We start from the raw sequence: 13,228 nt of genomic DNA, 5'->3' as shown, positions 1-13,228 counted from the left end.
CCCCACGCTACAGCCCCACCGACCCACGGGGCGCGGCACTGGGCAACCACGACGCACACCCACCTCACCACAATGACCAACAGCAACAACTCCACGTACCCCCCCCCGACACACACACCAGCCCCCTGCCCCGCCAACAGCCCTTTCACCTAACTGCCACCATGCTCCCACCCCACGCTACAGCCCCACCGACCCACGGGGCGCGGCACTGGTCAACCACGACGCACACCCACCTCACCACAATGACCAACAGCAACAACTCCACGTACCCCCACCCGACACACACACCAGCCCCCTGCCCCGCCAACAGCCCTCTCACCTAACCGCCACCACGCTCCCACCCCACGCTACAGCCCCACCGACCCACGGGGCGCGGCACTGGGCAACCACGACGCACACCCACCTCACCACAATGACCAACAGCAACAACTCCACGTACCCCACCCGACACACACACCAGCCCCCTGCCCCGCCAACAGCTCTCTCACCTAACTGCCACCACACTCCCACCCCACGCTACAGCCCCACCGACCCATGGGGCAGGGCGCCGGGAAACCCCGGCGCACACCCGCCCCACCACCACCACCCACAGCAACACACGCACATACCCACACACACACCTGCCCCTCCGCAACACCAAAACAGTGGCCGTCCCAGCATGCCCCAGGCCCCGCAGCCAACGGCAAAAGCCTACAGCACCCGGTATTCCCAGGCGGTCTCCCATCCAAGTACTAACCGGGCCCGACCCTGCTTAGCTTCCGAGATCAGACGAGATCGGGCGTTCTCAGGGTGGTATGGCCGTAGGCACCAACCCCCTCCCCCGACAACAGCCCTCTCCTGTAGCCACGCCACCCTCTCACCCCTCGCTACAGCCCCACCGACCCACGGGGCAGGGTGCTGGGCAACCCTGGCGCACACCTGCCCCACCACCACCACCCGCAGCAACACACGCACATACCCACACACACACCTGACCCTCCGCAACACGACAACACCAAAACGGGGGCCGCCCCCGCACCCCCCTCCCAACAGCAAAAGCCTACAGCACCTGCTATTCCCAGGCAGTCTCCCATCCAAGTACTCACCGGGCCCGATCCGCCTCCCTTCCGAGATCAGATGAGATCGGGCGTTCTCAGGCTCCTATGGCCGTGGGCACCCCCTGATCCGCCCTCAGCCCTCTCACCTAACCGCCACCACGCTCCTACCCCACGCTACAGCCCCACTGACCCACGGGGCGCGGCACTGGGCAACCACGACGCACACCCACCTCACCACAATGACCAACAGCAACAACTCCACGTACCCCCACGCGACACACACACCAGCCCCCTGCCCCGCCAACAGCCCTTTCACCTAACCGCCACCACGCTCCTACCCCACGCTACAGCCCCACCGACCCACGGGGCGCGGCACTGGTCAACCACAACACACACCCACCTCACCACAATGACCAACAGCAACAACTCCACGTACCCCCCCCCCGACACACACACCAGCCCCCTGCCCCGCCAACAGCCCTCTCACCTAACTGCCACCATGCTCCCACCCCACGCTACAGCCCCACCGACCCACGGGGCGCGGCACTGGTCAACCACGACGCACACCCACCTCACCACAATGACCAACAGCAACAACTCCACGTACCCCCCCCCGACACACACACCAGCCCCCTGCCCCGCCAACAGCCCTCTCACCTAACCGCCACCACGCTCCCACCCCACGCTACAGCCCCACCGACCCACGGGGCGCGGCACTGGTCAACCACGACGCACACCCACCTCACCACAATGACCAACAGCAACAACTCCACGTACCCCCACCCCGACACACACACCAGCCCCCTGCCCCGCCAACAGCCCTCTCACCTAACTGCCACCACGCTCCCACCCCACGCTACAGCCCCACCGACCCATGGGGCAGGGCGCCGGGAAACCCCGGCGCACACCCGCCCCACCACCACCACCCACAGCAACACACGCACATACCCACACACACACCTGCCCCTCCGCAACACCAAAACAGTGGCCGTCCCAGCATGCCCCAGGCCCCGCAGCCAACGGCAAAAGCCTACAGCACCCGGTATTCCCAGGCGGTCTCCCATCCAAGTACTAACCGGGCCCGACCCTGCTTAGCTTCCGAGATCAGACGAGATCGGGCGTTCTCAGGGTGGTATGGCCGTAGGCACCAACCCCCTCCCCCGACAACAGCCCTCTCCTGTAGCCACGCCACCCTCTCACCCCTCGCTACAGCCCCACCGACCCACGGGGCGCGGCACTGGGCAACCACGACGCACACCCACCTCACCACAATGACCAACAGCAACAACTCCACGTACCACCCCCCGACACACACACCAGCCCCCTGCCCCACCAACAGCCCTCTCACCTAACCGCCACCACGCTCCTACCCCACGCTACAGCCCCACCGACCCACGGGGCGCGGCACTGGTCAACCACAACGCACACCCACCTCACCACAATGACCAACAGCAACAACTCCACGTACCCCCCCCCCGACACACACACCAGCCCCCTGCCCCGCCAACAGCCCTCTCACCTAACTGCCACCATGCTCCCACCCCACGCTACAGCCCCACCGACCCACGGGGCGCGGCACTGGTCAACCACGACGCACACCCACCTCACCACAATGACCAACAGCAACAACTCCACGTACCCCCCCCCCGACACACACACCAGCCCCCTGCCCCGCCAACAGCCCTTTCCCCTAACTGCCACCATGCTCCCACCCCACGCTACAGCCCCACCGACCCACGGGGCGCGGCACTGGTCAACCACGACGCACACCCACCTCACCACAATGACCAACAGCAACAACTCCACGTACCCCCACCCGACACACACACCAGCCCCCTGCCCCGCCAACAGCCCTCTCACCTAACCGCCACCACGCTCCTACCCCACGCTACAGCCCCACCGACCCACGGGGCGCGGCACTGGTCAACCACGACGCACACCCACCTCACCACAATGACCAACAGCAACAACTCCACGTACCCCCACCCCGACACACACACCAGCCCCCTGCCCCGCCAACAGCCCTCTCACCTAACTGCCACCACGCTCCCACCCCACGCTACAGCCCCACCGACCCATGGGGCAGGGCGCCGGGAAACCCCGGCGCACACCCGCCCCACCACCACCACCCACAGCAACACACGCACATACCCACACACACACCTGCCCCTCCGCAACACCAAAACAGTGGCCGTCCCAGCATGCCCCAGGCCCCGCAGCCAACGGCAAAAGCCTACAGCACCCGGTATTCCCAGGCGGTCTCCCATCCAAGTACTAACCGGGCCCGACCCTGCTTAGCTTCCGAGATCAGACGAGATCGGGCGTTCTCAGGGTGGTATGGCCGTAGGCACCAACCCCCTCCCCCGACAACAGCCCTCTCCTGTAGCCACGCCACCCTCTCACCCCTCGCTACAGCCCCACCGACCCACGGGGCAGGGTGCTGGGCAACCCTGGCGCACACCTGCCCCACCACCACCACCCGCAGCAACACACGCACATACCCACACACACACCTGACCCTCCGCAACACGACAACACCAAAACGGGGGCCGCCCCCGCACCCCCCTCCCAACAGCAAAAGCCTACAGCACCTGCTATTCCCAGGCAGTCTCCCATCCAAGTACTCACCGGGCCCGATCCGCCTCCCTTCCGAGATCAGATGAGATCGGGCGTTCTCAGGCTCCTATGGCCGTGGGCACCCCCTGATCCGCCCTCAGCCCTCTCACCTAACCGCCACCACGCTCCTACCCCACGCTACAGCCCCACCGACCCACGGGGCGCGGCACTGGGCAACCACAACACACACCCACCTCACCACAATGACCAACAGCAACAACTCCACGTACCCCCCCCCCGACACACACACCAGCCCCCTGCCCCGCCAACAGCCCTTTCACCTAACCGCCACCACGCTCCTACCCCACGCTACAGCCCCACCGACCCACGGGGCGCGGCACTGGTCAACCACAACACACACCCACCTCACCACAATGACCAACAGCAACAACTCCACGTACCCCCCCCCCGACACACACACCAGCCCCCTGCCCCGCCAACAGCCCTCTCACCTAACTGCCACCATGCTCCCACCCCACGCTACAGCCCCACCGACCCACGGGGCGCGGCACTGGTCAACCACGACGCACACCCACCTCACCACAATGACCAACAGCAACAACTCCACGTACCCCCCCCCGACACACACACCAGCCCCCTGCCCCGCCAACAGCCCTCTCACCTAACCGCCACCACGCTCCCACCCCACGCTACAGCCCCACCGACCCACGGGGCGCGGCACTGGTCAACCACGACGCACACCCACCTCACCACAATGACCAACAGCAACAACTCCACGTACCCCCACCCCGACACACACACCAGCCCCCTGCCCCGCCAACAGCCCTCTCACCTAACTGCCACCACGCTCCCACCCCACGCTACAGCCCCACCGACCCATGGGGCAGGGCGCCGGGAAACCCCGGCGCACACCCGCCCCACCACCACCACCCACAGCAACACACGCACATACCCACACACACACCTGCCCCTCCGCAACACCAAAACAGTGGCCGTCCCAGCATGCCCCAGGCCCCGCAGCCAACGGCAAAAGCCTACAGCACCCGGTATTCCCAGGCGGTCTCCCATCCAAGTACTAACCGGGCCCGACCCTGCTTAGCTTCCGAGATCAGACGAGATCGGGCGTTCTCAGGGTGGTATGGCCGTAGGCACCAACCCCCTCCCCCGACAACAGCCCTCTCCTGTAGCCACGCCACCCTCTCACCCCTCGCTACAGCCCCACCGACCCACGGGGCGCGGCACTGGGCAACCACGACGCACACCCACCTCACCACAATGACCAACAGCAACAACTCCACGTACCACCCCCCGACACACACACCAGCCCCCTGCCCCACCAACAGCCCTCTCACCTAACCGCCACCACGCTCCTACCCCACGCTACAGCCCCACCGACCCACGGGGCGCGGCACTGGTCAACCACAACGCACACCCACCTCACCACAATGACCAACAGCAACAACTCCACGTACCCCCCCCCCGACACACACACCAGCCCCCTGCCCCGCCAACAGCCCTCTCACCTAACTGCCACCATGCTCCCACCCCACGCTACAGCCCCACCGACCCACGGGGCGCGGCACTGGTCAACCACAACGCACACCCACCTCACCACAATGACCAACAGCAACAACTCCACGTACCCCCCCCCCGACACACACACCAGCCCCCTGCCCCGCCAACAGCCCTCTCACCTAACTGCCACCATGCTCCCACCCCACGCTACAGCCCCACCGACCCACGGGGCGCGGCACTGGGCAACCACGACGCACACCCACCTCACCACAATGAGCAACAGCAACAACTCCACGTACCCCCCCCCGACACACACACCAGCCCCCTGCCCCGCCAACAGCCCTCTCACCTAACCGCCACCACGCTCCCACCCCACGCTACAGCCCCACCGACCCACGGGGCGCGGCACTGGGCAACCACGACGCACACCCACCTCACCACAATGACCAACAGCAACAACTCCACGTACCCCCACCCCGACACACACACCAGCCCCCTGCCCCGCCAACAGCCCTCTCACCTAACTGCCACCACGCTCCCACCCCACGCTACAGCCCCACCGACCCATGGGGCAGGGCGCCGGGAAACCCCGGCGCACACCCGCCCCACCACCACCACCCACAGCAACACACGCACATACCCACACACACACCTGCCCCTCCGCAACACCAAAACAGTGGCCGTCCCAGCATGCCCCAGGCCCCGCAGCCAACGGCAAAAGCCTACAGCACCCGGTATTCCCAGGCGGTCTCCCATCCAAGTACTAACCGGGCCCGACCCTGCTTAGCTTCCGAGATCAGACGAGATCGGGCGTTCTCAGGGTGGTATGGCCGTAGGCACCAACCCCCTCCCCCGACAACAGCCCTCTCCTGTAGCCACGCCACCCTCTCACCCCTCGCTACAGCCCCACCGACCCACGGGGCAGGGTGCTGGGCAACCCTGGCGCACACCTGCCCCACCACCACCACCCGCAGCAACACACGCACATACCCACACACACACCTGACCCTCCGCAACACGACAACACCAAAACGGGGGCCGCCCCCGCACGCCCCTCCCAACAGCAAAAGCCTACAGCACCTGCTATTCCCAGGCAGTCTCCCATCCAAGTACTCACCGGGCCCGATCCGCCTCCCTTCGAGATCAGATGAGATCGGGCGTTCTCAGGCTCCTATGGCCGTGGGCACCCCCTAATCCGCCCTCAGCCCTCTCACCTAACCGCCACCACGCTCCTACCCCACGCTACAGCCCCACCGACCCACGGGGCGCGCCACTGGGCAACCATGACGCACACCCACCTCACCACAATGACCAACAGCAACAACTCCACGTACCCCCCCCCGACACACACACCAGCCCCCTGCCCCGCCAACAGCCCTCTCACCTAACTGCCACCATGCTCCCACCCCACGCTACAGCCCCACCGACCCACGGGGCGCGGCACTGGGCAACCACGACGCACACCCACCTCACCACAATGACCAACAGCAACAACTCCACGTACCCCCCCCCGACACACACACCAGCCCCCTGCCCCGCCAACAGCCCTTTCACCTAACTGCCACCACGCTCCCACCCCACGCTACAGCCCCACCGACCCACGGGGCGCGGCACTGGGCAACCACGACGCACACCCACCTCACCACAATGACCAACAGCAACAACTCCACGTACCCCCACCCCGACACACACACCAGCCCCCTGCCCCGCCAACAGCCCTCTCACCTAACCGCCACCACGCTCCCACCCCACGCTACAGCCCCACCGACCCACGGGGCGCGGCACTGGGCAACCACGACGCACACCCACCTCACCACAATGACCAACAGCAACAACTCCACGTACCCCCACCCGACACACACACCAGCCCCCTGCCCCGCCAACAGCCCTCTCACCTAACTGCCACCACGCTCCCACCCCACGCTACAGCCCCACCGACCCATGGGGCAGGGCGCCGGGAAACCCCGGCGCACACCCGCCCCACCACCACCACCCACAGCAACACACGCACATACCCACACACACACCTGCCCCTCCGCAACACCAAAACAGTGGCCGTCCCAGCATGCCCCAGGCCCCGCAGCCAACGGCAAAAGCCTACAGCACCCGGTATTCCCAGGCGGTCTCCCATCCAAGTACTAACCGGGCCCGACCCTGCTTAGCTTCCGAGATCAGACGAGATCGGGCGTTCTCAGGGTGGTATGGCCGTAGGCACCAACCCCCTCCCCCGACAACAGCCCTCTCCTGTAGCCACGCCACCCTCTCACCCCTCGCTACAGCCCCACCGACCCACGGGGCAGGGTGCTGGGCAACCCTGGCGCACACCTGCCCCACCACCACCACCCGCAGCAACACACGCACATACCCACACACACACCTGACCCTCCGCAACACGACAACACCAAAACGGGGGCCGCCCCCGCACGCCCCTCCCAACAGCAAAAGCCTACAGCACCTGCTATTCCCAGGCAGTCTCCCATCCAAGTACTCACCGGGCCCGATCCGCCTCCCTTCGAGATCAGATGAGATCGGGCGTTCTCAGGCTCCTATGGCCGTGGGCACCCCCTAATCCGCCCTCAGCCCTCTCACCTAACCGCCACCACGCTCCTACCCCACGCTACAGCCCCACCGACCCACGGGGCGCGCCACTGGGCAACCATGACGCACACCCACCTCACCACAATGACCAACAGCAACAACTCCACGTACCCCCCCCCGACACACACACCAGCCCCCTGCCCCGCCAACAGCCCTCTCACCTAACTGCCACCATGCTCCCACCCCACGCTACAGCCCCACCGACCCACGGGGCGCGGCACTGGTCAACCACAACACACACCCACCTCACCACAATGACCAACAGCAACAACTCCACGTACCCCCCCCCCGACACACACACCAGCCCCCTGCCCCGCCAACAGCCCTCTCACCTAACCGCCACCACGCTCCCACCCCACGCTACAGCCCCACCGACCCACGGGGCGCGGCACTGGGCAACCACGACGCACACCCACCTCACCACAATGACCAACAGCAACAACTCCACGTACCCCCACCCGACACACACACCAGCCCCCTGCCCCGCCAACAGCCCTCTCACCTAACCGCCACCACGCTCCCACCCCACGCTACAGCCCCACCGACCCACGGGGCGCGGCACTGGTCAACCACGACGCACACCCACCTCACCACAATGACCAACAGCAACAACTCCACGTACCCCCACCCCGACACACACACCAGCCCCCTGCCCCGCCAACAGCCCTCTCACCTAACTGCCACCACGCTCCCACCCCACGCTACAGCCCCACCGACCCATGGGGCAGGGCGCCGGGAAACCCCGGCGCACACCCGCCCCACCACCACCACCCACAGCAACACACGCACATACCCACACACACACCTGCCCCTCCGCAACACCAAAACAGTGGCCGTCCCAGCATGCCCCAGGCCCCGCAGCCAACGGCAAAAGCCTACAGCACCCGGTATTCCCAGGCGGTCTCCCATCCAAGTACTAACCGGGCCCGACCCTGCTTAGCTTCCGAGATCAGACGAGATCGGGCGTTCTCAGGGTGGTATGGCCGTAGGCACCAACCCCCTCCCCCGACAACAGCCCTCTCCTGTAGCCACGCCACCCTCTCACCCCTCGCTACAGCCCCACCGACCCACGGGGCAGGGTGCTGGGCAACCCTGGCGCACACCTGCCCCACCACCACCACCCGCAGCAACACACGCACATACCCACACACACACCTGACCCTCCGCAACACGACAACACCAAAACGGGGGCCGCCCCCGCACCCCCCTCCCAACAGCAAAAGCCTACAGCACCTGCTATTCCCAGGCAGTCTCCCATCCAAGTACTCACCGGGCCCGATCCGCCTCCCTTCCGAGATCAGATGAGATCGGGCGTTCTCAGGCTCCTATGGCCGTGGGCACCCCCTGATCCGCCCTCAGCCCTCTCACCTAACCGCCACCACGCTCCTACCCCACGCTACAGCCCCACCGACCCACGGGGCGCGGCACTGGGCAACCACAACACACACCCACCTCACCACAATGACCAACAGCAACAACTCCACGTACCCCCCCCCCGACACACACACCAGCCCCCTGCCCCGCCAACAGCCCTTTCACCTAACCGCCACCACGCTCCTACCCCACGCTACAGCCCCACCGACCCACGGGGCGCGGCACTGGTCAACCACAACACACACCCACCTCACCACAATGACCAACAGCAACAACTCCACGTACCCCCCCCCCGACACACACACCAGCCCCCTGCCCCGCCAACAGCCCTCTCACCTAACTGCCACCATGCTCCCACCCCACGCTACAGCCCCACCGACCCACGGGGCGCGGCACTGGTCAACCACGACGCACACCCACCTCACCACAATGACCAACAGCAACAACTCCACGTACCCCCCCCCGACACACACACCAGCCCCCTGCCCCGCCAACAGCCCTCTCACCTAACCGCCACCACGCTCCCACCCCACGCTACAGCCCCACCGACCCACGGGGCGCGGCACTGGTCAACCACGACGCACACCCACCTCACCACAATGACCAACAGCAACAACTCCACGTACCCCCACCCCGACACACACACCAGCCCCCTGCCCCGCCAACAGCCCTCTCACCTAACTGCCACCACGCTCCCACCCCACGCTACAGCCCCACCGACCCATGGGGCAGGGCGCCGGGAAACCCCGGCGCACACCCGCCCCACCACCACCACCCACAGCAACACACGCACATACCCACACACACACCTGCCCCTCCGCAACACCAAAACAGTGGCCGTCCCAGCATGCCCCAGGCCCCGCAGCCAACGGCAAAAGCCTACAGCACCCGGTATTCCCAGGCGGTCTCCCATCCAAGTACTAACCGGGCCCGACCCTGCTTAGCTTCCGAGATCAGACGAGATCGGGCGTTCTCAGGGTGGTATGGCCGTAGGCACCAACCCCCTCCCCCGACAACAGCCCTCTCCTGTAGCCACGCCACCCTCTCACCCCTCGCTACAGCCCCACCGACCCACGGGGCGCGGCACTGGGCAACCGCGACGCACACCCACCTCACCACAATGACCAACAGCAACAACTCCACGTACCACCCCCCGACACACACACCAGCCCCCTGCCCCACCAACAGCCCTCTCACCTAACCGCCACCACGCTCCTACCCCACGCTACAGCCCCACCGACCCACGGGGCGCGGCACTGGTCAACCACAACGCACACCCACCTCACCACAATGACCAACAGCAACAACTCCACGTACCCCCCCCCCGACACACACACCAGCCCCCTGCCCCGCCAACAGCCCTCTCACCTAACTGCCACCATGCTCCCACCCCACGCTACAGCCCCACCGACCCACGGGGCGCGGCACTGGTCAACCACAACGCACACCCACCTCACCACAATGACCAACAGCAACAACTCCACGTACCCCCCCCCCGACACACACACCAGCCCCCTGCCCCGCCAACAGCCCTCTCACCTAACTGCCACCATGCTCCCACCCCACGCTACAGCCCCACCGACCCACGGGGCGCGGCACTGGTCAACCACGACGCACACCCACCTCACCACAATGACCAACAGCAACAACTCCACGTACCCCCCCCCGACACACACACCAGCCCCCTGCCCCGCCAACAGCCCTCTCACCTAACCGCCACCACGCTCCCACCCCACGCTACAGCCCCACCGACCCACGGGGCGCGGCACTGGTCAACCACGACGCACACCCACCTCACCACAATGACCAACAGCAACAACTCCACGTACCCCCACCCCGACACACACACCAGCCCCCTGCCCCGCCAACAGCCCTCTCACCTAACTGCCACCACGCTCCCACCCCACGCTACAGCCCCACCGACCCATGGGGCAGGGCGCCGGGAAACCCCGGCGCACACCCGCCCCACCACCACCACCCACAGCAACACACGCACATACCCACACACACACCTGCCCCTCCGCAACACCAAAACAGTGGCCGTCCCAGCATGCCCCAGGCCCCGCAGCCAACGGCAAAAGCCTACAGCACCCGGTATTCCCAGGCGGTCTCCCATCCAAGTACTAACCGGGCCCGACCCTGCTTAGCTTCCGAGATCAGACGAGATCGGGCGTTCTCAGGGTGGTATGGCCGTAGGCACCAACCCCCTCCCCCGACAACAGCCCTCTCCTGTAGCCACGCCACCCTCTCACCCCTCGCTACAGCCCCACCGACCCACGGGGCGCGGCACTGGGCAACCACGACGCACACCCACCTCACCACAATGACCAACAGCAACAACTCCACGTACCACCCCCCGACACACACACCAGCCCCCTGCCCCACCAACAGCCCTCTCACCTAACCGCCACCACGCTCCTACCCCACGCTACAGCCCCACCGACCCACGGGGCGCGGCACTGGTCAACCACAACGCACACCCACCTCACCACAATGACCAACAGCAACAACTCCACGTACCCCCCCCCCGACACACACACCAGCCCCCTGCCCCGCCAACAGCCCTCTCACCTAACTGCCACCATGCTCCCACCCCACGCTACAGCCCCACCGACCCACGGGGCGCGGCACTGGTCAACCACGACGCACACCCACCTCACCACAATGACCAACAGCAACAACTCCACGTACCCCCCCCCCGACACACACACCAGCCCCCTGCCCCGCCAACAGCCCTTTCCCCTAACTGCCACCATGCTCCCACCCCACGCTACAGCCCCACCGACCCACGGGGCGCGGCACTGGTCAACCACGACGCACACCCACCTCACCACAATGACCAACAGCAACAACTCCACGTACCCCCACCCGACACACACACCAGCCCCCTGCCCCGCCAACAGCCCTCTCACCTAACCGCCACCACGCTCCCACCCCACGCTACAGCCCCACCGACCCACGGGGCGCGGCACTGGGCAACCACGACGCACACCCACCTCACCACAATGACCAACAGCAACAACTCCACGTACCCCCACCCCGACACACACACCAGCCCCCTGCCCCGCCAACAGCCCTCTCACCTAACTGCCACCACGCTCCCACCCCACGCTACAGCCCCACCGACCCATGGGGCAGGGCGCCGGGAAACCCCGGCGCACACCCGCCCCACCACCACCACCCACAGCAACACACGCACATACCCACACACACACCTGCCCCTCCGCAACACCAAAACAGTGGCCGTCCCAGCATGCCCCAGGCCCCGCAGCCAACGGCAAAAGCCTACAGCACCCGGTATTCCCAGGCGGTCTCCCATCCAAGTACTAACCGGGCCCGACCCTGCTTAGCTTCCGAGATCAGACGAGATCGGGCGTTCTCAGGGTGGTATGGCCGTAGGCACCAACCCCCTCCCCCGACAACAGCCCTCTCCTGTAGCCACGCCACCCTCTCACCCCTCGCTACAGCCCCACCGACCCACGGGGCAGGGTGCTGGGCAACCCTGGCGCACACCTGCCCCACCACCACCACCCGCAGCAACACACGCACATACCCACACACACACCTGACCCTCCGCAACACGACAACACCAAAACGGGGGCCGCCCCCGCACGCCCCTCCCAACAGCAAAAGCCTACAGCACCTGCTATTCCCAGGCAGTCTCCCATCCAAGTACTCACCGGGCCCGATCCGCCTCCCTTCGAGATCAGATGAGATCGGGCGTTCTCAGGCTCCTATGGCCGTGGGCACCCCCTAATCCGCCCTCAGCCCTCTCACCTAACCGCCACCACGCTCCTACCCCACGCTACAGCCCCACCGACCCACGGGGCGCGCCACTGGGCAACCATGACGCACACCCACCTCACCACAATGACCAACAGCAACAACTCCACGTACCCCCCCCCGACACACACACCAGCCCCCTGCCCCGCCAACAGCCCTCTCACCTAACTGCCACCATGCTCCCACCCCACGCTACAGCCCCACCGACCCACGGGGCGCGGCACTGGGCAACCACGACGCACACCCACCTCACCACAATGACCAACAGCAACAACTCCACGTACCCCCCCCCGACACACACACCAGCCCCCTGCCCCGCCAACAGCCCTTTCACCTAACTGCCA

At 66.3% G+C, this 13,228-nt stretch overlaps 10 non-coding genes and 3 pseudogenes across 10 annotated transcripts; all 13 read right to left on the bottom strand.

The window, feature by feature from the left end:
• Positions 1 to 687: 687 nt before the first annotated feature.
• LOC143162686 (5S ribosomal RNA) lies at positions 688 to 806 on the bottom strand. Its single transcript, XR_012995774.1, has one exon. It is a non-coding gene; the product is annotated as a 5S ribosomal RNA (ribosomal RNA).
• Positions 807 to 1,036: 230 nt separating this feature from the next.
• Positions 1,037 to 1,154, bottom strand: LOC143162629 (5S ribosomal RNA; annotated as a pseudogene).
• A 910-nt stretch (positions 1,155 to 2,064) lies between these two features.
• LOC143162685 (5S ribosomal RNA) lies at positions 2,065 to 2,183 on the bottom strand. Its single transcript, XR_012995773.1, has one exon. It is a non-coding gene; the product is annotated as a 5S ribosomal RNA (ribosomal RNA).
• Positions 2,184 to 3,267: 1,084 nt separating this feature from the next.
• LOC143162684 (5S ribosomal RNA) lies at positions 3,268 to 3,386 on the bottom strand. The gene has a single exon (XR_012995772.1). It is a non-coding gene; the product is annotated as a 5S ribosomal RNA (ribosomal RNA).
• Positions 3,387 to 3,616: 230 nt separating this feature from the next.
• LOC143162627 (5S ribosomal RNA) lies at positions 3,617 to 3,734 on the bottom strand (annotated as a pseudogene).
• A 911-nt stretch (positions 3,735 to 4,645) lies between these two features.
• LOC143162683 (5S ribosomal RNA) lies at positions 4,646 to 4,764 on the bottom strand. The gene has a single exon (XR_012995771.1). It is a non-coding gene; the product is annotated as a 5S ribosomal RNA (ribosomal RNA).
• A 1,084-nt stretch (positions 4,765 to 5,848) lies between these two features.
• Positions 5,849 to 5,967, bottom strand: LOC143162682 (5S ribosomal RNA). The gene has a single exon (XR_012995770.1). It is a non-coding gene; the product is annotated as a 5S ribosomal RNA (ribosomal RNA).
• A 1,256-nt stretch (positions 5,968 to 7,223) lies between these two features.
• LOC143162681 (5S ribosomal RNA) lies at positions 7,224 to 7,342 on the bottom strand. Its single transcript, XR_012995769.1, has one exon. It is a non-coding gene; the product is annotated as a 5S ribosomal RNA (ribosomal RNA).
• A 1,257-nt stretch (positions 7,343 to 8,599) lies between these two features.
• Positions 8,600 to 8,718, bottom strand: LOC143162679 (5S ribosomal RNA). The gene has a single exon (XR_012995767.1). It is a non-coding gene; the product is annotated as a 5S ribosomal RNA (ribosomal RNA).
• A 230-nt stretch (positions 8,719 to 8,948) lies between these two features.
• Positions 8,949 to 9,066, bottom strand: LOC143162626 (5S ribosomal RNA; annotated as a pseudogene).
• A 911-nt stretch (positions 9,067 to 9,977) lies between these two features.
• On the bottom strand, positions 9,978 to 10,096 carry LOC143162678 (5S ribosomal RNA). The gene has a single exon (XR_012995766.1). It is a non-coding gene; the product is annotated as a 5S ribosomal RNA (ribosomal RNA).
• Positions 10,097 to 11,180: 1,084 nt separating this feature from the next.
• Positions 11,181 to 11,299, bottom strand: LOC143162676 (5S ribosomal RNA). Its single transcript, XR_012995765.1, has one exon. It is a non-coding gene; the product is annotated as a 5S ribosomal RNA (ribosomal RNA).
• Positions 11,300 to 12,383: 1,084 nt separating this feature from the next.
• Positions 12,384 to 12,502, bottom strand: LOC143162675 (5S ribosomal RNA). The gene has a single exon (XR_012995764.1). It is a non-coding gene; the product is annotated as a 5S ribosomal RNA (ribosomal RNA).
• Between the last annotated feature and the right edge of the window lie 726 nt (positions 12,503 to 13,228).

This window comes from Aptenodytes patagonicus, chromosome 6, assembly GCF_965638725.1.
Source record: "Aptenodytes patagonicus chromosome 6, bAptPat1.pri.cur, whole genome shotgun sequence".
In the NCBI taxonomy this organism is placed as follows: Eukaryota; Metazoa; Chordata; class Aves; order Sphenisciformes; family Spheniscidae; genus Aptenodytes; species Aptenodytes patagonicus.
The sequence above is the reverse complement of the archived record's forward strand: the minus strand, read 5'-3'. Positions and strand labels throughout refer to the sequence as shown.